Source organism: Pleurodeles waltl, chromosome 8, assembly GCF_031143425.1.
Source record: "Pleurodeles waltl isolate 20211129_DDA chromosome 8, aPleWal1.hap1.20221129, whole genome shotgun sequence".
Lineage (NCBI taxonomy): Eukaryota > Metazoa > Chordata > Amphibia > Caudata > Salamandridae > Pleurodeles > Pleurodeles waltl.
This window is the reverse complement of record NC_090447.1, coordinates 1,488,849,723-1,488,864,346: the sequence shown is the minus strand read 5'-3', so window position 1 is coordinate 1,488,864,346 and position 14,624 is coordinate 1,488,849,723. Positions and strand designations below refer to the sequence as shown.

General features: G+C 43.8%; 1 protein-coding gene across 2 annotated transcripts in view; it reads right to left on the bottom strand.

The window, feature by feature from the left end:
* The window catches only part of CFAP91 (cilia and flagella associated protein 91), a 353,091-nt gene that overhangs the window by 301,866 nt on the left and 36,601 nt on the right, over positions 1 to 14,624 (bottom strand). The gene's annotated exons all lie outside the window — the stretch shown is intronic.

The following is a 14,624-nucleotide window of genomic DNA, read 5'->3' as shown; positions in this document are numbered from 1 at the left end:
AGCACCAAAAATAGTAAAAATGGGGTATGTCCCAGTAAAATGCCAAATTTGTGTTGGAAAATGTGGTTTTCTGATTCAAGTCTGCCCGTTCCTGAAAGGTGGGAAGATAGTGATTTCAGCACCAGAAACCCTTTGTTGATGGCATTTTCAGGGAAAAAACCACAAGCCTTCTTCGGCGGCCCTTTTTTCCCATTTTTTTTGGAAAAAACTAAATTTTCACTGTATTTTGGCTATTTTCTTGGTCTCCTCCAGGGTAAACCACAAACTCTGGGTACCATTAGAATCCCTAGGATGTTGGAAAAAAAGGACGCAAATTTGGCGTGGTTAGCTTATGTGGACAAAAAGTTATGAAGCCCTAAGCGCGAACTACCCCAAATAGCCAAAAAAGGGCTCAGCACTGGGGGGGAAAAGGCCCAGCAGCTAAGGGGTTAAAGTTGCACGTACACAAACACTATTACTTTATACGTCTGTTGCATACCCTACCCTTTTTTCACCCTTTCACACACACGATCTACTGCTCTATCTTAGAATCATTCACCAATTCATACACAAACTATCACTATCACTATCTGTCTTCCTATCTATTCTCTGCAGATCTCACCCCATCTAGTCACATAATACCATTAGACAAATCAACTACACACAACACACATAAACCACACACTCCACAACTAACAATTCCAAAACACACAATTCCACTACACAATACAAACATCCTCTACACTCCAAACCAAAAACATAAATAAAACACATTTTAATTTACAACACCAGTAGCTCTAACTCTCACAAATGCAAGACTCCTTGGCATAGCCATTGACTGTTTGGTTCTGCACTAGATCTAGTCACAGAATCAGACGCAAGCCATTTGCAGTGGGGAGCTGCTACCACAGAAGGACCGTGGTCAGAACAAGAAAATAAATTACACATCAACTTTCTGGAACTCTTGGTGGGTTTGTTAACAATGAAATGCTTGACAAGAGACAAGGTCTCATGCTTCATTCGCCTGCAGATGAACAATGTACTGGTGGTACAGTAGATAAACTCTCTCTGGGGACTGAGCCAAATATAAAGCCCTGCCAGAATTGGCAAAGGAATTTTGACAGTTTTGCCTCAGTAAAAAGGTATCGGTCACAGTGGAATAAATACTGGGTTTTTAGCAGATTGGAACACCAGATATCTGAGGGAGTTCAACGTTTGGAAGATAGATTTGGAATTGATCTAGGGGATCATGAAAAAGTGGGGACCGTAGAACTCTTTGATTCAAGACTGGTTCATCAACTCCCTCAGTTCCTCAGTTAGAAGCCAGACTCTGGCACAGGTAATGGATGCGTTTCTTCAAGACAAAAGTCAGAATCTCAGATGAGGGTTCCCTCTGTCCTTGATGACTATGAAACTCACAGTGCAGGTCAGGAAACAGAAGAAGATCCTGGTTGTGGTGATGCCAGTTTGATGATTGCAAGTTTGTTTTCCTAGTCCTTCTGGAACTTTCTTCGGACTCCTCAATCCAACTTCCCTAGCCTCAGAACATGTTGAGTGATGCTTACAACAACTTACATCCATTAGCAAAGAAAGGGACACTCTGACTGATGGCATGGAAGATTACTAGAGACACTGGGCTATCACAGGACTTTGGGAACAATCTTTAACCCTTCACAAGTAGGAATAGTTGAAATCTACAGTCAAACGATGTAGTTCAGCTTGTTGTGGATGGAATTTGAATCCCATGGGGACAGGTGCAGTGCATATCCTGAATATTTGTCAGAATTAGCTAACAAAGGGTTGGGCTTAACACACTGTTAATTTTTGCATGTCAGCTATGTTGGCAAACAATTTTCCCCTTTTTTGATTATGTTTGTTTATTAGTTTTCACAATTTTGCTTATAGATTATACAAGACAGGATAACATTTTGTTGTTGCAAGCAACATTACTACGGATAGTAATAGGTTATCAGATATTCCAACAATATTGCAGTGTTTCATTTCTTATTTGTTTGAAGAGTCTATACATATACAAACATCTAGTTTTTCTATTTATAAACTGTTAACTGTAACATAGACTCCAAACCAAGATATAACAAAATCAATAAAAATAAAAACCATGCTAGCGCATTATCGAGTGCAGCTCTGTGAGATATAGTGTATGCAATACAGTGTGGGTTACAATTAACCAAGAAATGGATGGGGTTGACAGCATAAGCAATCAATGCTGACATCCAGGTAAATATGGAGGTTATGGTTTAAGCATGTGTGTGTTGGTGCTGAACACCTGATTCAGGCAGATCGTTTTTAGCCTCTACTTTTAGAACTAATAGGTCCCAGTATTCCGGGCTCGTGCTAAGTATTCCCTTATCTCGAAGCCATCGGAGATGATAGGCTTCGGACCACAGCAATAAATCTTATAACCATTGCGATATGAGTAGGGGGAGACAGTGATTTCCATGACATGGCTATCCTGCGTTTGAAAAGTACAAATGCTAGGTCAATAAACCTATGGAGGTATTTATCTTTTTTCCGTTTCGTGCGAATGCTTAACAAGCAAAAGGTCGTGTCAAGGGTAGGGGGTGATCAGTCAGTTCCGAGATCACCTCGTTAATTTTGTGCCAAGTAATCTGCAGCGTTGGGCAGTCCCATACCATATGATAAAATCCAGCTGAGGAGGAAGCACAACGTGTGCAAACCGGTTCACATGTAGGATACATCCGATGTAGGCGTTGTGGGTCCACAGATGCATGATGTATATAACTGAATTGGGTAAACCTAAATCGAACATTACGGGAAATCTCTCTTATGGAGTGTAGCGCGAGGTTCCATTCTATTGCAGTCAGTGGTTGTGGCAATGCCTTATTCCATTTTTCGTGTGCTGATTGTAAAAGGGTATTGGTGGGCACACTCAATATACAGGGTGGTAATAACGTGTTTAGTGGACGTGGCAGATAACATGGCTTGTAATGCAGGAGACATTGACGGTTCAGTAGTCACTGTGCCCCAGAGATGGCTCACGCACTGTATTAGGGTATAGTAAGTGATAAATTGTCCCGATGTGATGTCATATGTGGTAATCATGTCCGTGAAGGATCTACGCTTGCCCTCCAAGAAGAGATGGCCCACTCGGGTGGCCCCCTTTTCTGTCCTGTAATTCCGGTCATGGGCTTGTGTATTCCGTTTGATTCCGGGGATGTCCCATATGGGTGTCTCAAGGGAATAAGGAATGTAAGGTCCTTTAGAATGTAGCTAGCGGTGCCAGCATGTGTGTGCTATTTTTAGTAGTGGAGTGGTAGTAGGATCGACTCTATTAGTGTCAGTTAACCAGGTGTATAGTGCCACGTTTCCTAGATGGGCCTTTATGTCTCTTGTTTCCGGGTGTAGCGGGGAGGTTAGCCATGAGGTCGGCCATTGCAATTGCATCAATGCATAATATGACTCAAAATGTGGAACACCCAAGCCACCCTCCTGCAGAGGTCTTTGTAGTTTAGAGAGATACTCTGCGACGCTTGTCTCCCCATATTAGGTCCAAAAGCAAGCTATTCAACGTGTTGAAAAAAGTACGTGATATCACTATAGGTAGTGCCGAAAAGAAATACAACAGTCGAGGGAGAATTAGCATTTTAGATATTGCCACTCTGCCCAGCGGCGATAATGGTAGCCAATGCCAAAAGGTGAGGGACGAGCGTATATTCATTAATGTTCTGTTTAAGTTGCCATCCAAAAGATTTTCGGGTGTATGATATATATTGACTCCTAGATATTTAAAGGTATCATATTGCCATTGCAAGCGCAAAGTATTTCCAGTAAATCTGTCGGTTGGGGGGCACATTGTCAGCGGGAGCACGCATGATTTAGGCCAATTGACCTGGAGACCCAAGGCTGTGCCAAAGCGTGTTAACAGTTGTTCTAGTTCACTTAGTGTGGTGCGTACATCCCTTACATATACAAGAGCATCGTCCGCATAGAGAGACACCACATGGAATCGTTGTGAGTCCCATATCCCCCAGGCTTCGGCCCAAGTGCGCAAATAGCATGCCAAGGGTTCCATGGCCAAGGCAAATAGGAGTAGTGACAACGAGGAGCCTTGTCTTGTGCCTCGCTGAATATTAAAGCAGGGAGATAAAACCCGACCTGTCTTCACTCTGGCCAATGGTTCCCCATACAACATCACGACCCAGCGTACAAGATATGGGCCAAATCCCATTTTGTCTAGACAAGCAAAGAGGTAATCCCAACCCAGGGTGTCAAAGGCATTCTCTATGTCTAGGGAGATTGCCACCCGATGTATGTCACCAACTGTGGGATTGTGGATCAAATGTTAGAGGCTTCTAATATTAAGAAATCTGGTGCGACCAGGTATAAAGCCGGAATGGTCATGGTGTACTAATGTGTGCATTACAGGCAATAAACGGTTGGCTAATATCTTTCCCAGGATTTTACAGTCTAAGTTAAGTAAAGACAAAGGGCCATAGGACCGTACATCCGTTGGGTCACGGCCCGGCTTAGGCAACACCACAATTAGGGCTTCCCGCAAGGAATGTGGTAAGAAGCCTCTTTCAAATGCTTCCTGATAGACCTCCAGCAGCCGAGGGATGAGGGTGGTAGGATATGTGGCATAGTATTCAATGGGCAAGCCATCTATACCTGGTGTTTTGTTGTGGGCCATTTGCGTGATGGCTGTTTTGATCTCCTCTAATTGTATTGGTTCCTCTACACTAGTGCGCTGCGGGTCCGTTAGCCTAGGAAGGGATACCTCCCTCAAAAAACTATGCGCGCCCTTTGCACTCAGGTCAGCCGGTTTTTCATATAATTGTTGGTAATAGTCGCAAAAAGTAGCATTAATAGACAATTGTGAGGTGGCTATTGTGCCATCCGGCGTCTTTATGGACATAGCCGGTATGTCACGGTGTACCCCTTGGAGAAGCCAGGCCAGAACTTTGCCCGAGCGATCTCCCTGGGCATATTGCAGAGCCACTCGTGTACGATAGTCGTGGTGACTTAAAGTGGATTCCGCTTCTTGTCTACGAGTTCGGAGCTGGCGTAGGTATGGCGGTGAAAGTGCGCATTGCGTCATGCAATTCCGCCTGTTGCAAGTCCTGCTCTATCTCAGAGATATCACATAGTAGTTGCAGCCTAACTTCCCAGGTTGAAGACATGCAGTGTCCTCTGATTACTACTTTGTGAGTTTCCCACTCTATCGCCCGAGAGGAGGTAGAACCCGCATTGGTTAGAAAATATTGTCGGATAGTTTGTAATAGTGATTCACAAAATGTGGGATCTAATAAAGCCTCCGTTTGCAGACGCCAGGTAGGTATGGAAGTGCGTGGTAAACCCCAGGTTAGTATCGCTGCCAGTGGATTATGATCTGAATGTGTCTTGACTAAGTATTCTGAGCGATCTAGTAGGTGTCCATTGTTAGTAGAGCTAAATAGGAAATCTATCCTAGTGTGAAGGTCATGTACCGGGGAGTAGAATGAATATTCACAATCATGTGGGTGACCTATGCGCCATCTGTCCCCGAGTCTCATATATGTGCTCCAGTACCGAAAGTGGTGGGCGTTACGAGTACTAGTTGCTGCTGACAACGAGGGATGGTAGCGATCCAATTGGGGATCCATAATGCAATTAAAGTCTCCACCCCAGATCGTCGGAATAAGTGGATCCTGGAACAACGCTGGTGTGAGGGAATCTAAAAATTGTTTTAGATTTGTATTAGGAGCATAGACAGCCGCAAAGTTAATGGGCATGCCATCTAGGTTGCCTTCCAGTATGACATATCTGCAGTCCACATCTATGGTCTGCGATGTAAGGGCACATGGAGTTCCAGGGGCCACCCAGATTAGGACACCTCTAGCATATGCAGGTGTGACAGTACCATATGTTTGCCCCCGCCACCTGGATCGCAACTTGTTTAGTTCTGAAATCGTAAGATGCGTCTCCTGAAGCATTGCAATATTTACTGCATGTCGTTTGAGATATAAGTGTATTCTATAGCGCTTGGTATAAGACGCCATACCCCGGACTTTCAAGGTTAAGAATCTATATTGTGGCACATGGGACTTCGACGATATGTTAGACATCATTTCCAAGGCAATGCACGTTAAATAACAGGTAACTGAGACTCACTATGCATATATATCAGACCACTCTTATAATCACCTGCATTCTTGTGTACACATGTTTAGAACAGCGGTGCCGCTCAAAGCACTGTAGTGTTAAGCATGGTAAAACATAAACATGAAAAATAAGGAATAACCCCAACAATAAGAACAATCCCCCCAGGGCCGCAACCATACAGTATACCGCCCAATACGCACAAACAGGCGTCAAGTACCAGTTACCATGATGTCTCGATGAACAACGTGTCCAAAGGTACATCTTGTGGGGGTAGTGACAGTGTATTTGTGAAAATGCCCCGCTTTGGGGCCCGTGTGGGATAATAAGAAAGTATATCGAGGTGGTGATTGTCCGCAGATTGTCTCCTTCCTTGCCAATGCTGCGAACTAAGGACGTTAGATTGTAGCGCCAAAGTTATTACTGGTTTGCAGTCAAATAAGATCATCCACTGATCCAGGCGTGACATGAGTGGCCTATTGCTGCCTGTCAAGGAGACTTCAGAGCCAGTATCCGATCCAGATGATAGTGCGTGTTCAGAGCGAAGAGTGAAGAGCCGAATAGGAATTGGTCTGACACTTAGTTACTGTTTCAACTGCTCGGGCTCATTCTGCCACTGCCTGTGTGCGGCCTGGTCGGGAGTTGGGTGGGTTCCTGCGACGTCTTCTTGGTTTAGGGCTGATCCACGTGTCCGTCTCTTTCTCTTCTCCCTCTGTTGTCGCCAGGCCCTTGGCATGTAGCCAGGTCCATACATCTTCTGGAGATTGAAAAAAATTTGTTTTCTCTTGATCCATGACTTTAAGTTTTGCTGGAAATAGAAGAGCATATTTGATTTGCAAGGTGTGAAGCCGTTGTTTAACCGGCATATAGGATTCCCTTTTACGCTGCACCTCCATTGTGTAATCTGGGTATGCAGATATCAATGCTCCTTCAAAGTGCCATGGTCCTTTGGTGCGAAACAAGTGAAGTATTGTATCTCGGTCGTGGAAGTAGAGCTCCCGCTTTGGGAGGGCGACCCGGTAAACAAAGAGGGTACGCTGTCCTGAAACACCGTTGAGCGAAGCCAGTTTTCCAAGAACAGTTCGACACTGGGGAGTTCAGAACGCTCAGGGAAACCAATGAAGTGGATGTTATTGCGACATGAACGGCCCTTCGCATCTTCAGCCCTGCGGTGAAGGGCATTCAGTTCTTCCTGCATGGCCGTTATTTGCATTTGCATGGATTGGAAAGTCGGAGTTTACGATGGTCCACTCTCAGCAAGTTCACTTCCAAAGAGACCGAGTCTATCTTAGCTTCCAATGAGGTCTTAGTATCCAGTATGGCATGTAAAATTGTTTCAAATTTCTCCAAATGACCATTGAGTGTCGCTTCCAGATGCTGAAATTGTGCAGTTTGTGATGAGAGGTCCGTGGTGTCAGTCTCGGCTGTGTGCAAGTTGTCTCCCGGTGTTCTTGCAGGCCACGGTTTCCCCATGGCTTTGCAAGGGAGAAATCTATAGCAGCAAACAGATCCTCTCTGGATTGAGTCGCTATGAGTGGCTAAACAGCAATGTTTCAATTACTGACAGGGATCTGCAGTTACCAGATGGCAGTCACCCAACCAGCAGTACTATACAATCCCTATGATCAAAGCGCTGTGTAGCCAGTGTGCGATACTAAGGGCGCGAGCCTGTAATCTATGTGATCCGGTATACCAACGTGCAGGAATGTCCAAGGGGAAGAAGGCCATTCATTGGGGTCCAGCGCAAGGTCTTTCATACAATGCGCCCAGTAGTCATAGTGTAGCTGCACATGCTCCGATAATCCTATATGTAGGTGCTTAGACGCTCTGTACTAGGAGTGGCAAGTCTGCATGAGTTCGCTACTTTATGACAATGTTTTTTTTTTTTTTTAAATCGCCAGCTCTGGCCCATGTGTGCCCGAGTGTACCTCTGCCCCAGGGCCCACGCTGTGTGGCGGTGTTAGTCTCCAGCAAGACAAAGTGCAGGCGCGCACCTGGTGTTGGGGTCTTACGCTTCTGTGCCAGTGATAGCATGCATCCCTTCTTCCCTTCTGCGATAATTCACTCACTGCGTTAACGATCTGCAGGATGAGAGCAGCCCTTCGAGCACCGCCTCGCCGTGTCCGTTCGCGTCGGTGCGAGGGCCCCCTCTGTCAAGCGCAGCACCGGTAAGTTCCACGCTGCGCGACAGCCATTGCGGGGCCTCTCAGATGGTCTCGGCAGACAGGCCAGGCACGTCGTCAACAATCTATCGGCGGGCCCGGCTCGCCACGTTAGGTGTTGGGTCGCGCCACAGGCCTAAGCCGCCATATTCCCTCCTGCTGCAGCCTCTGTTATTGCGAGCAGATCGGGGTCTGCCACGTCGCCCTCCACCTCTCTATTGCAGTCCAGGGGTCCAGCGTGCGAGGATTAGGCTTGTGGGCAGCAACACTAACAAGGAGACCCCGCGGCATTGATTAGGCAGGATAATATTCGGGCCCCGTGCGGAGCTCGCTAAAGAGCGTCCAAGGCGGTCGCTATCTTGGACACGCCCCTCAACAATTTTCCCCTTAGCAGAGTACTGGTGGGTAAACACCTGCTGGTATGTAGACTCCTCTGGGGAGTAGAATTATCACTACCTCTGGAACAGACACACTAAAGTCTATGGGTCGTGAACTTGGATCTGTGACTTCTGTGATCCTGGCAAGATAATCAGTTCTTACCAGGTAAATTGACAATGCTACTGTGATGCTATTATTTGTGTTTTGACCAATGACTTTGTGTTTCACCACTCCACATATTAGTTGCTCAATGTTCACCAGTAGCACATTATGGGCCTGATTCTAACTTTGGAGGACGGTGTTAAACCGTCCCAAAAGTGGCGGATATACCACCTACCGTATTACGAGTTCCATAGGATATAATGGACTCGTAATACGGTAGGTGGTATATCCGCCACTTTTGGGACGGTTTAACACCGTCCTCCAAAGTTAGAATCAGGCCCTATATGTTTTGTTCAGTTTAGCTGCCTATTGGCTTTGACATGGCATTAGCCATTACATTCTGTATTCAGTTTAGCTGCCTATTGGGTTTGATATGGCATTAGCCATTACATTCTGTATTCAGTTTAACTGCCTATTGACTTTGACATGGCATTAGATATTACATTCTGTATTCAATTTAGCTGCCTATTGGCTTTGACATGACATTAGACATTACATTTGATATTTAGGTTAGCTGCCTATTGGCTTGAACATGGGGTTAGACATTTCAGTTGAGACATTGCAGATGAGCTGTGTTTTTCCACAAGATGGACCAAGCTGTTTTCTTCACACCAGACCTTGGCTGATAAGAGCACGTAGATTTTGTGTTTACCTCGCAATCCAGTCTGAGAGCTCGGGGGCTCGGGAAAATTTGCCACTCTCCAGGGTCCTTTGGTTCTCACAATGAGTTTGCTTTTAAGGATGACTCTGGGCTACAGAGAGGTAGATTGAATCTGCTTTGACTTCAGACAGGAGCTAGACGTCAGTTGCCTGTCTCCCGTTTAGGTAGAGAATCTCTTTCTCACAGTTGACCGGAGTCATCAACTTGCAGACCCTAGAAAGATGAAGCTGAGCTATAGGCCCTACGGTGATTAATTTGGACTTTTATGCTTTGTTCTGAAGTTATGCTATAATATAATCACCTATATTTGCTGTGTACATTGCAATTGAGAAGTACTTTGCATTGCTGCGACTACTTTTGAACGCGTGCTTCCAATCTACTAATTTCGTCTCTCAGGAACCTCGTGGTGGGGAATTAATAACAATAAATGTCTTCTTTAAGCTCAGAAGTGCATTCCAGAGAGGTTCTGTAAGCTTGGTTATGAGATAAGAGGGAAAGCAGAACATTTTGTCGTAAGTCGTCAGTCTGGGAGTCAAATTGGAAATTGGAAGTGCACTATTTAAAAGTGTAATTGTTTTTTGTTGTTTAGAGAATTACAGAAGCACGGCAGACCATGTTTGAAAATGCATGTGAAGTTAAACTGCTTTATGGTGCTGTGAGAAACATGTTTTCTTGCTGTGATAAAGCATATTTAGATGTGCCTTTTGAAAGAAATGATGTTCCTTTTGTTCTTGACAGAAGGGTTTGGATACTTTTATATGCTTACAGAAAAATGCAGGAGAGATGTAGGCAGTTAGAACATGAAAATAAGAATTTATGTGAGCAAATTAGCCAGAACACATTAATGCAAGATAATGCTGAAATCTATAAAACTGCTGTTTTAGAAGAATCTGGCTTTTCCCATTCCAGTAATGAGGCGGTTAAGACAGCTGTGAGCCAGTCTGAGCCTCCGTGTGAGCAGAGCATAGAGCAAAACACCCCGCATTCCTTAACAGATAACACTGAGAACAGAGCTCAGAATGTTATTTACAGACCATTTCTGCAAATAAAAATTAATTCGGACATGGCAGAAGTGCCGTTGCAAAATGTGCAGTTACTGGCACAAGTAAAACAAAAGATTTTAGAGTTTCTTACTCTTTGCACTACACCGAGTTTCATTAGCTTGTTTGATTTTTGGAAACAGTATAGCCCTCATCTGAGTGAAATCCTAACACTTTGGTATAAAGTAATTAGAAAAAAGCATGGGCAGCTGCGCGCTTGTGATTTGGCAAATGAAATAATTCAGACTTTAGGTTTCTGCGCAGTGCAAGAGGGAAACACTGATTTACATGTGAATCAAGAGTGTCCCTGGAACTTTGGGGTATGAAAACTGAAATATCAAGCATGCAGTGGGTGATTAATTCACCTAAATCTCACAGTTTAGGACAGGCACAGGAAGCTAGTATCATACACTGGATCTGGTACATGCAAGACAGGGCTAGAGTCACTGCAGCCCTACATGAACAGGTGTCACAAGTCCCTTTTCAGGATGTGGAGAGGGTGCAGGGAGTACCACAGGTAAAAGAGTCACCAGTGAAATTGTGTGCACCATTTGAATTCGTGTCCCATGAGGATAAAAAGCATGTTTGTTTGACTAATGATTCATTGACTGAAAAGTGGTTTTCTAGCACAGGAGAAGAAACAGTGTTGTACAATGTGTGTCAGACTTTAAAGCATGAGCTGTTTGAGATGTGTCGTTTTTACACTGATTCTTGGTTCACTGCCAATGGTTTAGCCGTTTGGTTTTCCACATGGCTTGTACATAACTGGTTCAATTCCCTTGCAGATGTTAAAGAGAAAAATTCAGAGTCTGAAGTATCCACCCAGAATTCTGACTTAGTGGGGATGCCTAAGTGGGTGCACCAGAAATGTGGACAGCTGGGAGAAAAAGCCACTTACAGGTGGGCAGAGATTAGAGAGATGCACATTCCCCTAGACTTGATAAAAACTGTGATTGTGCCTATTTGTCAGCATGCACAACAGAAATCTGTCCCACAAACAGTCAAAGATCAGTTGGAGAGAGAAAAATTACCAGGACAGATATGGCAAATTGATCAGGTTTTAGGGGGAGTGATTGCTGCAGATTACCAAGGAGAAATCAAAATTTTGCTGGCAACTAGAAAAGAATCCGATTCATTCATACAAATTGGAGACAGAATGGCCCAACTTGTCAAAAGTGCAGTGAATGGAGGTTTTTTAAAGAAGGAGTCTGCCCCAGCCGTTCTGAGAGTGCAAGGAAAGGGAGGCTGTGGTGCAGCAGATAAAAACTTCAGTGCTGAGGTATGGGTTGAATCCCCAATTGACCCTCCAGAATCTGCAGAAATTATAACAAAGGGCCCCAAAAATATCCTGCTGATTATAAAACAGGGAAAGGAAGAGGAAGGGCACATTTCAGATGACAAATGTTATTTGCAAGAAAATTCATACTTTTTTCTTTTGCAGATCCTACACGTTTCGCCACTGACCATGAGGGTGCTGTGTGGTCTCCCTTCGGGTGTGTGCGTGTTGGGTCGGGGAAGGGACCAACCCCCAACCTGAACCTGACTGAGTAAAGTACAAGCACCATGGATCCATCTTGCGCAAATGGCGCCTTCAGTTCAAGTTCAACTTGTTTGATTACATTCTTCCACTGGAACTAAGCAACCTTAACAGTTAACTGTCTGTGTTTTTTCGTGTGGAACGCTGACTTTCGCCAGCAAACCTTTCAGGTGGACCGTGCACCTTTACATGAGTAGAACTCATGCTACATCCACTTGCTATTTTAGAGACACTGTTCAATCTGAGTATATAAGTTTCAGTCTTTTCTGTGTAGATGTATCTGATGTGAAAGGTTATGAGATCAATATGTTGATCCACTTCCATTGCTTTACAGTGATTGCTTTTATCATTCAAATCTGATTTGCTTATAATGTTTTTTGTGTTGATGTTTTTGTTTTTGTTTGAAATAAGAGGTATGTGAAACAAAAATTCATTGGTCACAGGGTGGAAGGTGATGCTATTAATTGTGTTTGACCAATGACTTTGTGTTTCACCACTGCGCATATTAGTTGCTCAATGTTCACCAGTAGCACATTATATGTTTTGTTCAGTTTAGCTGCCTATTGGCTTTGACATGGCATTACCCATTACATTCTGTATTCAGTTTAGCTGCCTATTGGCTTTGACATGGCATTAGACATTACATTCTGTATTCAATTTAGCTGTCTATTGGCTTTGACATGGCATTAGACATTACATTCTGTATTCAATTTAGCTGCCTATTGGCTTTGACATGACATTAGACATTATTACATTTGATATTTAGGTTAGCTGCCTATTGGCTTTAATGTGGGGTTAGACATTTCAGTTGAGACATTGCAGATGAGCTGTGTTTTTCCAAGCTGTGTTTTTCCACAAGATGGACCAAGCTGTTTTCTTCACACCAGACCTTAGCTGATAAGAGCACGTATATTTTGTGTTTACCTCGCAATCCAGTTTGAGAGCTCGGGGGCTCGGGAGAATTGGCCACTCTCCAGGGTCCTTCGGTTCTCACACTGAGTTTGCTTCTAAGGATGACTCTGGGCTACAGAGAGGTAGATTGAACCTGCTTTGACTTCAGACAGGAGCTAGACGTCAGTTGCCTGTCTCCAGTTTGGGTAGAGAATCTCTTTCTCGCAGTTGACCGGAGTCATCAACTTGCAGACCCCAGAAAGATGAAGCTGAGCTATAGGCCCTACAGTGATGAATTTTGACTTTTATGCTTTGCTTTGAAGTTATGCTATAATATAATCACCTATATTTGCTGTGTACATTGCAACTGAGAAGTACTTTGCATTGCTGCGACTACTTTTGAACGTGTGCTTCCAATCTACTAATTTCGTCTCTCAGGGACCTCGTGGTGGGGAATTACTAACAATAAATGTCTTCTTTAAACTCAGAAGTGCATTCCAGAGAGGTTCTGTAAGCTCGGTTATGAGATAAAAGGGAAAGCAGAACAGTTACTTTGCCTTATATCTTGTAAATGAGAATCAGATTTGAGAGACCTGGATTTGTGAGCCAGGAAATTCACTTCAGATGTAGCCTCCATTACGGTGTGTGGAAACTCCAAGTTTCATACTAGAGTAGTTCGATACCCAGCTTCCCCGAGAACCCAATTCTGTGTATGGTAAAGTGCATTATGGCTTATGAAGCCATGACGGAGGAGATAAGATCTCCGTCTACAATTAAACTCTTGATTGCAATTAAGAAACCTTATAAACCAATGTATTCCCACACCATGGGTCTGGTAGGTTATGCAGGAAGCAGGTATGGGCTCTTTGGTACCCATTCTGTCAAAGGGCGATGGAATCTAAAGCCTTTTCCTTAGGAAGTCATTTAGAAGGCATCCTAAATGTGACAGTTTAGTATTCAGACTCAACTTTTAGGAAACTCAACTGTAAGCCAATGATGAGGGTGGCATCATCTGTAATCAGTAAACTTTCAGCTTGCATAGTCTGAGCCTCTGGACTTGGCACAGAGTGTAAAATGTCCTAGCCATTGTGAAGGAATTTTTAATCCTGTTAAGGAAACCGAGGAGAGAGCTATCCCATCCCTGAAGATACAAAGGCTTCTGTACACCTGCCCAGTGGTTCTGGGTCTTATTTGAACATATGATACAAGTATACTTGTTAGTTTGGATTACAACACAACTGTTCTGTGCTTTTTCACTGAAATGTGATAAAGTAGCATCTACATGGATTGTAAACATGAGTACTCAAATTATTCCTTTCCCCAAGAGGCAAAAACAAGACTACCAGAGGCAAAGGGCAAAAACGAGGGATGAATAAAGAGAAAGTGCTTTTCCTTCTAGAATGTTTTACATGGAGGTCTTGGATTGCGATTGGTGAATTGTTACTTTGATTCTAGGACTCATGAGCTACGCAGTCTTAAAGTTGTTTGAAATGTGGTTGTTTTTTGGCTCCAGAACAGATTAATGGAGAACATAATTGCATTAACCTAGCCTCTGTGTCTTTAATAGAATTGACACTTTCCTTCACAACAGCTAGGAAATTTGACATTGCTTGTTTGAACTCATTCCAATCCCTCACAGATATTGCATTTAAATTAAGCTGTGCAGCTGTGAAGTAGTAGTTAACATATGTAAA